The sequence below is a fragment of the Leopardus geoffroyi genome, chromosome X (genome assembly GCF_018350155.1).
Source record: "Leopardus geoffroyi isolate Oge1 chromosome X, O.geoffroyi_Oge1_pat1.0, whole genome shotgun sequence".
NCBI lineage: Eukaryota > Metazoa > Chordata > Mammalia > Carnivora > Felidae > Leopardus > Leopardus geoffroyi.
Window position 1 is genome coordinate 120,631,704 of NC_059343.1, and position 14,476 is coordinate 120,646,179.

Consider the following 14,476-nt stretch of genomic DNA (forward strand, 5'->3'; position numbering starts at 1 on the left):
GCTCAGTCGGTTAAGTATCCAACGTTGGCTCAGGTCAGTCTCGTGGTTTGTGACTCTGAGCCCCACATCGGGCTCTCTGCCGTCAGTGCAGAGCCCGCTTCAGATCCTGCTCCCCTCTCTCTCTGCACCTACCCCGCGGACTCTCTCTCTCTCAAAAGTAAACATTTAAAACAATGCTCCCTCTTGTGTGGACGTTTACACCTCCCTCAAATTCAGAGGTGCTAAGGAAGACACATCTGCAGGGAAGCAGGCCTCAGCCTACATGTTATATTCCCATCTGGTTCCTATTCATTCACCAAGTTCACGTTAAAACCTTACCTGCTCCGAGACACTTTCTAAGATGCATGTGGTCAGGTTGCGACTCCTGTATTCTCACTAGGCTTTGTCTATAGGTCTAGTATAGTCCTAAGTGCATTCTAGCTTGTATCTGAGTATTGACATCTTTGTTTCCCTCGCCGGAGTGTAAACACCTGAAGGACAGAGAAGCCTACAGATTTTGAGAGGCTAGAGATTCATTTTCCATGTATTAAGAGTACAGGGCTAGGGCAAGTCCACTTGTCATATAAATCCTGGTTACTATTACTAATAGAATAGCAAACTTTGACAGGATTTGTTGTGTAAATATGCACATACGTGCATGTATATGCATATACATATCTATATTCTAGATTATACCAAAAATGTCACCGGTGGCTTTGTCTTCATACATTTCTCTCATTGTGCCTATTCTGTTTTTCAGAGAGAGAGAAGCAGGGGAGGGGGGAAGGGGGGGGAAATTTTATTTATTTTGAGAGAGAGAGAAAGAAAGAGAGAATCAGCAGGGGAAGAACAGAGAGCGAGTGAGGGGAGACAGAGGATCCGAAGCAGGTTCCATGCTGACAGCAGAGAGCCCGATGCGAGGCTTGAACTCAGGAACCGTGAGATCATTGCCTGAGCGAAAGTCCAACCCTTAACCAACTAAGCCACCCAGGCAACCAGAGGGAGAGAGAAACTTAAGTGGGCTCCACACCCAGCACTCAGCCCACTACGGGGCTCGATCCCACAACCCTGAGATCGTGACTTGAGCCAAAATCGAGTCAGACACTCAACCAACTGAGCCATCCAGGTTCCCCTGTGTCTATTTTCAAGGTTGGACGGACAGAATCAAGTTTGTCACTAGCATACAATGGTTATTACAACTTACCCGTTACAGGTGTCTGCAGATGTTTTGATGTTTGAATTCTAAAGAAACCACCTACCTTGGCATAGATATCCATGAATCATTCTGGTAAATAAGCACATTGAATAAAATACAAGTACAATGATTTCTAATACACAAGTGCAAAACGATCAACAACCATACCCTGTTTCCTGAGAGCGGTAACAGAACGTGTAGTAAAAGTAGTGGGAGAGATAAGAAGATGTGCAGCAGTATTTAGAATAGAAGCGGAGCTAATAATGGAAAGGAAACTGCAGAACGATCATGTAGCTAGCAGATAAGGTAGTTTGGACTTTAATGGGGATTTCCATTTTTAACACCGTAACTACGTACCAAAGAAGCACTTAATTCTACAGCTCATATTTGCCATGAGAATTAACTGAAAAAACACCTTGGAAGTACATTTAGAAAATGAAAATGAAGGTAATGCAAAACCTATCACGATTTGTGCAAGAAAGGTTTAGCTCAGCAGGCCTGAGTTGCTGAAGTCCCGCACATACTCCAGAAAAGGCCGTTTCCAGTACTGGTCCTCGGCAGACGCCCGGGACCTTAGTCTGACCCCTGGAAATGTTCTGATAAGAGGATTTTCGTTAGGTCTTTCAAAACACTGGACCAGTGTGACCGAACAGTTTATGCTAATGCTGCGATTTAGAGTGCAAACCTGTTTTTGCTGCGTGGGCAGGGTCTACCTGGAATAGCGAAGTTCAGTCACGGAAGGGCTACATGCCTAGGTGACTGATCCCCAATAAAAACCCTGGATACATAGCCTCTGGTAAGCTTCTCTGGTTGGCAACAGTTCACACATGTTGTCACACACTGTTCCAGGGAGAATGAAGCACATTCCTTGTGCCTCCACTGGGAGGGGCGTCTGAAAGCTTATGCCTGTTTGCTCCTGGAAATCAGGCCATGTCCCTTTTCCCTTTACTGATTTTAATCTGTATCCTTTCACAGTAATAACCTAACAATCAGTATAACCACCTACAAATCCTAATAATCGCAGTCTTGAGAAAACTGCCTCCATATGGTTTTAGGAACCCCCTTATCAAAACAGAAAATCCTAGGGGCGCCCGGATGGCTCACTGGGTTAAGTGTCCGACTTCGGCTCAGGTCATGATCTCATGGTTCGGGAGTTTGAGCCCCACGTCAGGCTCACTGCTATCCACGCGGAACCCACTTTGGATCCTCTGTCCCCTTCTCTCTCTCGGCCCCTCCCCCCGCCTAAATAAACAAACAAACTTGTATTTCACCAAGTATCATTTAAACATGACATGGTACTCTTCTTACTTTCCCTGCAGGTAATTCACCTGGGGCCTCTAGGTAGATGTTCTCATTCACCCTCATGAGAAATCTGTGTTACTGAATCTTTTACTAACTCATCAACAGACTTGTCATGAGGATTAGGGAGAAAACACAAAGATCCTTTTGGATCCTTAAAAACAACAGAAATACAAAGGTATTCTTCTATTGTGACATACTATGACACATCTGGAAAAAAAACACTTATGGCATATTCAGTTCCTCACATTTGACTGTATCTATTAGACAGGAGGTGCTCAATAATTCTGTTATTTATAATTCACCATAACTATTCAATTATCTTTCCTTAAACCAAATTATTTCAAGAGTTTTCTGCTTCAGACATGTGCTAGGACAACCCAGGAACTGGCAGGAAAAGTACTCTGGAATTCATGATAGCATGATGCTCTTCTCAGAACACAAGTGTCCCCCTGCCACATGACTTGATTGTGACACTGTCGTCCATGTTTCGAGATTCATACTCCGCAGGTCTACTGGTGCAGGTGACTGCCAAGGCCTAACTCGATAAACTGGAAACAATGTGGCTTCGGTCACTGTAAACCAGTGTTTTGCTACCTGGCATCCCTGGATTGATAACATGCATGCAGTGCTAATTTACAGAGATCAACCCTGTTTATCCTCCAACAACGGTGACTAAGAAGGCAGCTAGCTGGCCAATGCATTCAAATGTAGTATCACCCTACAATATCATCAGTAATAGAGTAGGATACCGTCTAAGACAGTCATGACAAGTTCAAGGCAAAAAGAATAAAATAATCAGTATGTAATTCCCAATACTGGGTATAAAATCTGGAGAGTTAAGCATTTGCAACCAGGCAGCCTCCAATGCATTGCCTGTGTATGAGCATATAGGTATACGGATACATGTACGCATACACACCTCAGCATGGATATCTATGGAATATTCTGGAAAATGGACAAGTAGTATAATAATGGAGAGAGGGGTATCTGGGTGGCTCAGTTGGATGGGCATCCAACTCTTGATTTTGGCTCAGGTCACGATCTCACAATTCGTGGGATCAAGCCCTGTTATCAGGCTCAGCGCTGATGGTGAGGAACCTACTGGAGATTCTCTCTCCTCTTCCAGCCACTCTCCCCTACTCATTCTCCCTCTCTCTCTCAAAAATAAATAAACATTAAAAAAATTTTTTTAAACTGATGGGACAGGGCACCTGGATGGCTCAGTCAGTTAAGCGTCCACATTTGGTCAGGTCATGGTGGTTCGTGGGTTCGAGCCCCACATCGGGCTCTGTGCTGACAGCTCAGAGCCTGGAGCCTGCTTCAGATTCTGTGTGTGTGTCTCTCGCTCTCAAAAATAAAAACAAAAAAAAATTTTTTTAATAATGGATAGAATGAATACCAGTATTTACGTGCAAAGAAGCACAAAACCACAATTATTATAACCTGAATAAAGGTCTACATGTTTCTAAGCGCATCAAATAATACGCTGAATGTGTATGTGTACATATATACTTTTTTAAGGAACAGACCATTCTAATTTTTTAACTGATTTATTTATTTTGAGAAAGAGGCAGAGAGAGAGAGGTGGGGGAGGCTCAGAGAGAGATGAAAGAGAGAATCCCAAGCAGGGTCCACGCTGTCAGCACAGATCCTGACATGGGGCTCAAACTTGTGAAATCAAGACCTGAGCCGAAACCAACAGTCAGACGCTTAACCGACTGAGCCACCCAGGCCCCCCATGTGTATATATTTAAATAGTCACCAGGAAGATACCAGGAAGTACACAGTAATACATTATTAAATATCCCATTACATATCACTGCCGTATTTCACATCTGAATACTAATTTCATTACTAGTTAATACAGCATTGTTTTGTTTTAAAAATCCACTTGCAAGGAAATGTTAGAGAATATTCTTGGCCTCAACACGTCTCAGGATTTACAGGCTCCTAATATTTGGTAATGGGAGACACTACAGCTTCCAGATTAGCTGGAGTAACAGGGACCCAATTTATCTGCTCTAACTGGAAGAAATATATAGAATAAAAAATTTTTTTCAGGGGCGCCTGGGTGGCGCAGTCGGTTAAGCGTCCGACTTCAGCCAGGTCACGATCTCGCGGTCCGTGAGTTCGAGCCCCGCGTCAGGCTCTGGGCTGATGGCTCAGAGCCTGGAGCCTGTTTCCGATTCTGTGTCTCCCTCTCTCTCTGCCCCTCCCCCGTTCATGCTCTGTCTCTCTCTGTCCCAAAAATAAATAAACGTTGAAAAAAAAAATATTAAAAAAAAAAAAATTTTTTTTCAGACACGAAACATTCGTCAACTCATGGCAGCGATCTCTGAGAGGGAAAACAGAAACTCATCCCATGATTAAGCCAACTGCTCAGAGAGAAAATGTCTCTCATCCTGGGACGAGGAATCCCAGCAAAGCCTAGTGATTTCCCATATGAACAGACTGAAAAGAAAAAAAAATGATCATCTCAATACACGTAGCTAAATATTTGACTACCTATTTCATCCATATCTGAAAAATAGTACCAGCAAATTAGGCATAGCAGAAGAGCCAAAGCAGGCTCTGTGCTGTGAGCGTGGAGCCTGATGTGGGGCTTGATCTCATGATCCATGAGATCATGACCTGAGCTGAAATCAAGAATCAGACCCTCAACCAATTGAGCAACCCAGGCACCCCTGTAATTTTAAAGCCTTAGATGGACAAAATGAAAAATGTTTGTCTTTCACCACGATTGACTTTCTTCGTGTATGTTTGCATTGTAAGTAAATGATCTTTATCGGCACAGATCATCACAGAGTGCTCCAGAAAGTATGTAAATTAAAAAGTAATCAACATATATATCAACATATATAAAAAGCAAACCACCCACATTTTATGAGTGATAACTGAAGATACTCTTCTTATTAGTAACAAAAGAGCAATGACCAGAAACAGGGGCACCTGGGTGGCTCAGTCAGCTAGGCATCTGACTTCAGCTCAGGTCATTTCATGGTTCATGAGTTCGAGCCTCACATCGGGCTCTGTGATGACAGTGCAAAGCCTGCTTGGGATTCTCTCTCTCTGCCTCTCTCTCTGCCCTTCCCCTGCTCATTCATGGGTGCTCTCTCTCTCTCTCTCAAAATAAAAAAAATAAACTTAAAAAATTAGCGTCCAATTCTTGATTTCAGCTCAGGTCATGATCTCAAGGTTTGTGAGACTGAGCCCTGCATTGAGCCCCGAGCTGACAGACACCTGGGATTCTCTCTCTCCTCTCTCTTTTCTCCTCACCCCACTCCTCTGTAACCTCTCTCTCTAAATAAATAAACATTTTTTAAAAAGAACTAAGGTAGGTGCCTGGGTGGCTCAATTAAGCGTCCGACTTCGGCTCAGGTCATGATCTCGTGGTCCACGAGTTTGAGCCCCACGTCGGGCTCTGTGCTGACAGCTCAGAGCCTGGCGCCTGCTTTGGATTCTGCGTCTCCCTCCCTCTCTGCCCCTCCCCCACTCATGTTCTGTCTCTCTCTCTCTCTCTCTCTCTCTCTCAAAAATAAATAAACTTTAAAAAATGAATGAAGAATTCAGGAAATGTGTAGGAAATGTAGAACCTGAAAATTCAGCCACAGAAATGCAAAAGAAATCATTGTAACATAGTAACAAATGCTTTACTTACTAAATACCATTTAAATATGACAGACAGACTTCCTATTTGCTATTTGACATATCAAGAAGTATATTCACTCAGAAATTTTGAACACGAGGTAAAATTCTTTTACTCATACCCAAAGTTCTCTAGGTAGCCTTTTTTTCAGGGAAATGCCATGAAAAATGTACTAAGAAGGATACAAAGTCTTCCAAAAGCATGATTCTAGGGCTCAGTTTCAGAGTAAAATGAACTCTTACAAGAACTGAAGATGCGAAGAAAGGCAAAGCCCACAAAAAGGAAGATGCTGTTTGCCTCTTGTTATTATGATTTAAAGCATTTACTAGTGGGATTGTGTGGTAAGATAATTCTAAAAGATCTACTTCAGAAATACTAAAAGTTTTCTCATCCAAATAGTATCATCTGAAAATTAATGAAGAGGTAAGATGGTGGGGCAAAAGGTAATATACAAAAATCGGCATGTACCTTGACCAAGACTTCCAAATCATTCAGTATTGGGGCTCCTGGATGGCTCAGTTGGTTGAGCGTCCAACTTGGGCTCAGGTCATGATTTCATGGCTGGGGAGTTTGAGCCCAGCATTGGGCTCTGTGCTGACAGTTCAAAGCCTGGAGCCCACTTCGGATTCTCTGTCTCTGTCTCTGTCTCTGTCCCTGTCCCTCCCCCACTCACGATCTCTCTCTCTCTTGCTCTCTCAAAAATAAATAAACATTAAAAAATGTTAAGTATCAGTCAGTATTTATGATGAAAATAAAAAGACAACCAAAAAAGACGATCGCTACATACAACTTAGCTTTCTTTTCAGACATCTATAGAAAAGCAATATGGGTTTCCCAAAGAACATAAAAACTAGACTTCTAACTTATTACGCAAAGAGAGAGGGCGTGAACATGAGCAGGGGAGGGACAGAGAGAGAGAATCCCACGCAGGCGCCCTGTTACAACATGGAGCCCCATGCAGGGCTTGAACTCATGAACTCCAAGATCATGCCTGACCTGAGCCAAAATCAAGTCGGTCACTTAACTGAGCTCCCCAGGTGCCCCTATTTAAAATACATTTTGAATTGCTAAAACATGACACAGACATGAAGTGTTTCTATTATCCCATTTGTTTGTACACTCATCAACTCAAATGCACTAGTGACAGTGAGGTCTTCGTCAGAAACGTCTCACACACGATGCGTTAGTCTTCGAAAACTGAATACTTACCCATTCTTCCATCGCCCGTGTTTAGTGCCTCAGGTCTCTGGTTTGCCTGGGGCCCAGGTGGCCGACAAGGCCCAGTGGTCCGACCCGAAGCAAAGTTGTTCGGTGGCTTCAAATCTACACGTTAACCTCACGGAACCCAGCCAGATTCATCTCAGAAAACATGAAAATTAAGGAATAAGTCATTTTGCTTCTACATGTTCCCAGATCCTTGACCCAGTAGAAAGTGATGATTAAACACACACTGCCCAAGTTGTCACACTACTCTATTTCATGCTGCTACCATTACTGCTACTACCATGGCTTCCGCTGCTGGTACGGATACTCCAATGTGAAGGAGCTCGGTTTCAGAGCCAGTAACTTACCTAGCACGAATAAGCACGATGCTTGTACGTACACGGTCTCGCTGAACCCTCACATCAAACTCGGGTCACTAAATCATTTACCCTCACACTGACGTGGGTTAGTTCTGAGGATTCATCAGGTAACGTGGATAGATCCTTCCGGAACCGACAAAGGAAGAGAGAAAAGTAGTAATTTTAACTATGCAACATCCCATAACTAAAACAAATTAGGACAGGCTAACTTCCTATTCACAACCTACTTAAACATTAAGAAGAGAGATCTTCTCTTGTCCCCACCCATTACTGATAATTTACCATCAGTATTAAATCGCTGTTCTTGGGGCATCTGGGTGGCTTAGTCGCTTAAACGTCCGACACTGGCTCTGGTGTGACTCTGATCCCGTGGTCCATCAGTTCGAGCACCGTGCTGGGCTCTGCGCTCACAGCGAGGATTCTGTGTCTCCCTCGCTCTGCCCATCCCCCACTCATGCTCTGTCTCTCGCTCTCAAAAACAAACACTAAAGAGACAGAATAGTTATTCTTTAAACCAAAGATCTCTAAGTATTGGTTCTTCCAACTGGAGGATTAGAATCTTGAAGAGGCCGGCGGCAACACTTTACCAATCTATTACAGGAACGTGGACTTCCCATAATTGAAGAGACCTTTGCAGCAGATCACGGATTATGATATAAAATGAGGCTGTTATTTACTAAAATCAAGTCTAAAAATAGACGATCGGGGTGGCCCGGGTGGCTCAGTTGGTTCAGGGTCAACTCAGGTCATGATTTCACAGTTCATGTGTTTGAGCCCCACACCAGGCTCTCTGCCGTTAGCAAGGAGCCCCCTTTGGGTCCTTTGTCCCCCTCTCTCTTTGCCCCTACCCTGCTCATGCTCTCTCTCTCTCAACACTAAATAAACATTAAGAAAATAAAAATAGATGACCATTCCTCACCCCAAAACATAAAACATTACAACCAGTAGAGAAGTGTGACTGGGATGAGAAATAATTACATTGTAACATACTATTTTCAAAGACACATTATCCATCTGTAATCAACAATGTCACCATTATTTTAAAGGAAATTTGAGAAAAGGCTTCCAATGTTCCCCTCTTAATATAAATAAATGAATGATATTAATCAGGAAAACCGGAGACAGGAATAGAAATATGGGGAATTGGCCACATTAGATTCAAATGGCATTAAAGAAGAAAGTAATTAACACAAAATTTTGGTTTACAAAGCCAAAGAAAATTTCCTACGACAAAATCTAGAGTTAAAACCGCTTATGAAGTTTTTAGATTTCCTAACAGAAAAAAATCAGTATTTTAAAATCTTACTGAAAGAGGGGCACCTGGGTGGCTCAGTGGGTTAAGTATCCGACTTCAGCTCAGGTGATGATCTCACGGTTCTGAGTTCTAGCCCCAAGTCAGGCTCTGTGCTGCAGAGGGTTTCTCACTCTCTCTCCCTCTCTCTCTGCCCCTGCCACACTCGTGCTTTCTCTCTTTCTCAAAATAAATAAAACTTAAAAAATAAAGTAAAATCTTACTTAAACTACGAACCCGAGCGCCTCCGATGTGGATTACTACAAAGGAATTTTGAGGTATCAGATCAAATGAAAATAGGAACTGCATAATCTACAAGGAAGGATGATCTACAGCTACTTTAAGAAGCCCTTCCTGGGGCGCCTGGGTGGCGCAGTCGGTTAAGCGTCCGACTTCAGCCAGGTCACGATCTCGCGGTCCGTGAGTTCGAGCCCCGCGTCAGGCTCTGGGCTGATGGCTCGGAGCCTGGAGCCTGTTTCCGATTCTGTGTCTCCCTCTCTCTCTGCCCCTCCCCCGTTCATGCTCTGTCTCTCTCTGTCCCAAAAATAAATAAACGTTGAAAAAAAAAAAAAAAAAAGAAGCCCTTCCTAATTTTTGAGATTTACTATTGACCCACTGTTGGGGCCTAAAAATCTAAAGAAGGTCTCAGGTTCCTGTGCAGATCAAGGTTCAAATGGCAGCAAAATGGCCTCAGGGCTGCAAAGTGGATTTCTCGTTGACAATATTAACATCCAAGTTCATTCCTCTTTTTGTGATGACAAAAACAGTCTCAAAAAAAGGAGACCACTAAGAAATGTATGGTAGGGAGTCATAAAAGTACACATAGCAGTAAGACCAGGACTTGGTCATGAGACTAAAATGAAGAAAGAGACTGGATGGTACAGAAGTAGGAAAGGAAGGAAGACGGAAAAGAAGAAAAAAGAACAGAAAAAGTTACATTCCTTAGTTCCTACTTCAGCAGCAGGAAATGGGCCTCGGGGCTTTCTTGTCAATTTTCTCATTTACCCTCCCCTACAAACCCAGGTCACTGACAAACCCATTTCAACTGAATCTCCTACTAACTCAAGGACAGATCTGTCTTGAGAAGGAGGAAACACCTTAAGACGGTTTTAGAATCTGAAAAGCCACAGATAAGCAAAGGTATCCTATTACCACAACTTAATTTAGCATATCTAAAAAAGTACTTATGATCCCTTATTTCCTTATTATCTACTTTATCAACCAGATGCGACCCTTTCAGTAATTCTAATAGTTTTAACTTACTTTAACTCTTCAACTTTATTTTTTCAAGTTTACTTATTTGAGAGACAGACACAACATTAGTGGGGGAGGGCCGAGAAAGAGAGAGAGAGAGAGACAGAGACAGAGAGAGAGAGAGAGGATCCCAAGCAGGGTGGAACTCACAAAACCATGAGATCATGACCTAAACAGAAACTGAGAGTCAGACACTTCACCAAATGAACCACCCAGGTGCCCCCACTGTACTTCAAATCAAATGGCCCCAAGATTTTGCGGTTTCAGATACATGCTAAGCCACTCAACATGGCTGCCAGCAATTCATGCTGTGGCAATCCTTGTCGTAACAGCATCCTCACCTAATTCCTTACTATGAAAATGTCCATGTTCAGGAATTAAAGTTCTCCAGTTCGGATGGTGTGCAGGCGACACCCAACAGTTCAACTTCATCAACTGGAAGCAAAGCGGCTCCCCTACTTGCAAAAAGCAACGTTTTGCTACCTTGACGCCTTGGGTTGATAATATCTGCGAGCAGTGCCAACCTGGAAAGACGGAACAAGTTTATCCTGACACAAATGATTAACTGAGAAAACATTCAGAAAATACATCAAAAAAGGAAAATCCACAATACTCTACCCATCATACATGAAAACTCAATCTCTGTACTGAGCAAATACCATTGAAAAATGAAGAGTCAGGGGTGCGTGGCTGGCTCTGTCAGTTAAGCTCGCGACTCTTGATTTTGGCTCAGCTCATGATTTTGCAGATCAAGCCCCACGAAGGGCTCCACGCTGAGTGCAGCCTGCTTGGGATTCTCTCCCTCTCTCTTTGTCCCTCCCCTACTCATGCTTGTGCGCGCTCTCTCTCTCTCTCTCTCTCATTCAGAATAATTACTTAATTTAAAACACAAAGGGTGGGTTACTTTTGTTAAACTTATGGGAAATTAAGTTCATTCAGAAATTGCTAATGGGAATTAAAATGAGTTTTTTCATACCCAAAGTTTTTTTTATTTAAGATTTTATTTTTTAAGTAATCTCTACACCCAACGTAGGGCTTGAGGCCACACCCCAAGATCAAGACCTGCACACTCCACTACCTGAGCCAGCCAGGTGTCCCCCCACCCCAAGTTTAGATATTATTGCTTCAGGAAGACATTTTGCAAGGTTGGATCAAGAAAAAGGCAAAGCCCTTCCAAGTTACGATTTTAGGACTCCGTTTTCTCAATAAAATGAACCCTTGCAAGAAGACAACTAAACATTGCCAACAACTTAAAGCACTTAATAGATAGGTTACACGACGTTTTACCGAAAATTATTTCAGAACTCCACGAGTGTAACTGTGAAACATGAATATTCTTAAAACTGAGCACTGTCAAAGAGGTAAGGTAGTAGAGCAAGAGAGAAATATTCAAAAATCAGTAGTTTTCTTGTCCACAAACAATCAGTAAGAAAAGACAAGGAAACTAAGGACAGAAGCAAAATAGGAACTATACATAAAATTTCTAGGCATAGTGGCGCCTGGATGGCTCAGTCGGTTAAGCGTCAGACTTGGGCTCAGGTCATGATCTCACAGTTCATGGGTTTGGGCCCCGTGACGGGCTCTTTGCTGACAGCTCGGAGCCTGGAGCCTGCTTCAGATTCTGTGTCTCCCTCTCTCTCTCTTAAAAATAAACATTAAAAAATTTTTCATTTCTAGGCATAAACAGATCACCCTCTTTTCCAGATACCTATTAAGAAAATACCAAATCTTACCAGATGATCCCAAAGGCTGGACTGCACAACTCGTATCAGGGGATGAGTTACATGGATTCTGAGAAGTGCTTCCTAATTCAAGTGAACTTCTATTGTCCCATAGATCACTGTTAAGGCCTAAAGGTCTTGAGGACAACTTGAGGTAACAGATCAGTGAGACTATCACAATCCTAGTGGCAATACTGCCCCGTGGTACAAATGCATTTCTTTTTGATAATATTTAATTAAGCTCCACGTACACTGTCATCGTTGGAATAAACACTAATCACCTCCGAAAAGTAGACTAATAAGAAGGAAGCCATTTATCCTTAAAAATGCCAGGATAGTAACACAGTGATAATGGACTTGCTCCCATTTTTGATATGAAAAGGATTCACAAACCTACACAAAGTGGTAGCAATAGGACTTAGTAGACATAATCCTCCCAAGAAGGAAAAGGAAGAATACAGGAGGATGAAGAGACAGAGGGATTAGAGAAGAGCGTTGGGGGGGGGGGGGTAAGGGGAAGTTAGCAAGGATAAAGAGAAGAAAAGTGAAGTATTAGGAAAAGAACAATAAAAAGAAGTTACATTTTCTTGCTCTTTTTAGAGCTGCGGCTTCAATGCACTTCTCTCATTTACCCTTGTGACAAAACACGTGTCACTGAATCACGAGTTCAGACAGATCTGCAGTGGGGATTAATGAGGAAACCTGTATCATATTACCACAACATAGTTTGGCATTATCTAAGAAAGAAAAAGTACTTACGACATGTTTAGTTCCCATGTATGTGCTACCCATCTACAAGATAGAAGATTTCTAGTCACCCTTTCCAGCAGTTATAATTCATTATTACTATCCAATTGTATTTCTTTAAACCAGAGGTCCCACGGTTCTGCTCTTTCGGATACGGGACAGGACAACCCAGGGCTGGCAAGAAAGTCCTTCCAAATTCATGGTAGGACGAGATTCTTCTCAGAATACAAGTGTCCCCTTGCCACTTACTGATCATCATGACGAACACGTTTAGAGAATGACACTCTCTGGTTTTAATGCACGCAGGGGACTTCGCCAAGGCATCAAGTGGCAAAGTGGCTCCCGTCACTCTAAATCAACGTTTTGCTACCTGACACCTTGGATTTATTACTACATGCAGTCAATGCAAACCTAGAGATAAAAATCTCATTTATCCTCAAATGAAAATGACAAATAAGAAGCAGTGGCAACATAATGCATTAAAATGTGACCCTTCTATATTAAAAGCAGTAGCGTATGGCAACCTTGTCTAAGACTGTAATGGCCAAGTTCAAGAGAAAAAAACGTGACAGTATGAAAGAAAGCCTGTTGGGGTGCCTGGTTGACTCAGTCAGTAGAGCTTGCGACTCCTGATCTCAGGGTTGTGAGTTTGAGCCCTACATGGGAGGGTAGAACTTATTTTAAAAAAATAATTTTTAAAAGCCTGTCATATAAATTCCAATATTGAGTATACAATCCTCAAAAGATTCTCATTTACAACCAGAAAGCCTCCAATGCATTCCTTGTGGTTTATGGAAGAAATATAGATAGAATTACATTTTCCTGTACTATAATAAAACACATAGTAACACAGTAAAGATATACATAGCTATCACAGATCATATATGATCAATATGGACATCTACCAGACTATGCATACCTACAGAGTATTCTGAGTAAACAAATAGCATCATCATGGGAAGAACTGGTTCCAATATTCATGTGAAAAGCAAGCAGAAATCTATTACTAACTAGAACCACAACAAAGGCTTACACACATTTCTAGGCACATCCCATGACATGCTAATGTGTAATATTTTCAATACATCCCAGAAGATACCAGTTGACATGTAAGATTAAAAAATATCATTAATCCAAGTCACTGCCTTATTTCAACAGTTGTGTGAATTACTATTTTATTAACACAGCAATATGTTAATTTTTTGAACATTTGTTTATTTTTGAAAGAGAGAGCCCAAGTGGGGGGGGGAGCAGAGACAGGGTGGGGGGTGGTACAGAGGATCTGAGGCAGACTCCAAGCTGTCAGCACAGAGCCCGACGCGGGCCTCGGATTCATGGACTACGAGATCATGACCTGAGCCAAAGTGGGACGCTTAACTGACTGAGCCACCCAGGCGCCCCTAATATATGTTTTTTTTTAATGTTTGCTTATTTTTGAGAAAGAGGGAGACAGAGCATGAGCAAGGCAGGGGCAGAGAGAAAGAGAGAGAAAAAGAGAGAGAGAGAGAGAGAGAGAGAGAGAGAATGAGAATCCGAAGCAGGCTCCAGGCTCTGAGCTGTCAGCACAGAGTCCAACGTGGGGCTCACACTCGTGAACCTCGAGATCACGATCTGAGCTGAATTTGGACGCTTAACCAACTGAGCTATCCAGGTACCCCAGCAATGTATCTTAAAAAAAAAAATCACTTGTTGGGAGACATGTGAGAAGCTTTATGCTTCTCCAAGTCCCAAGATTTCCAGGCTCCTAACAATTGATAA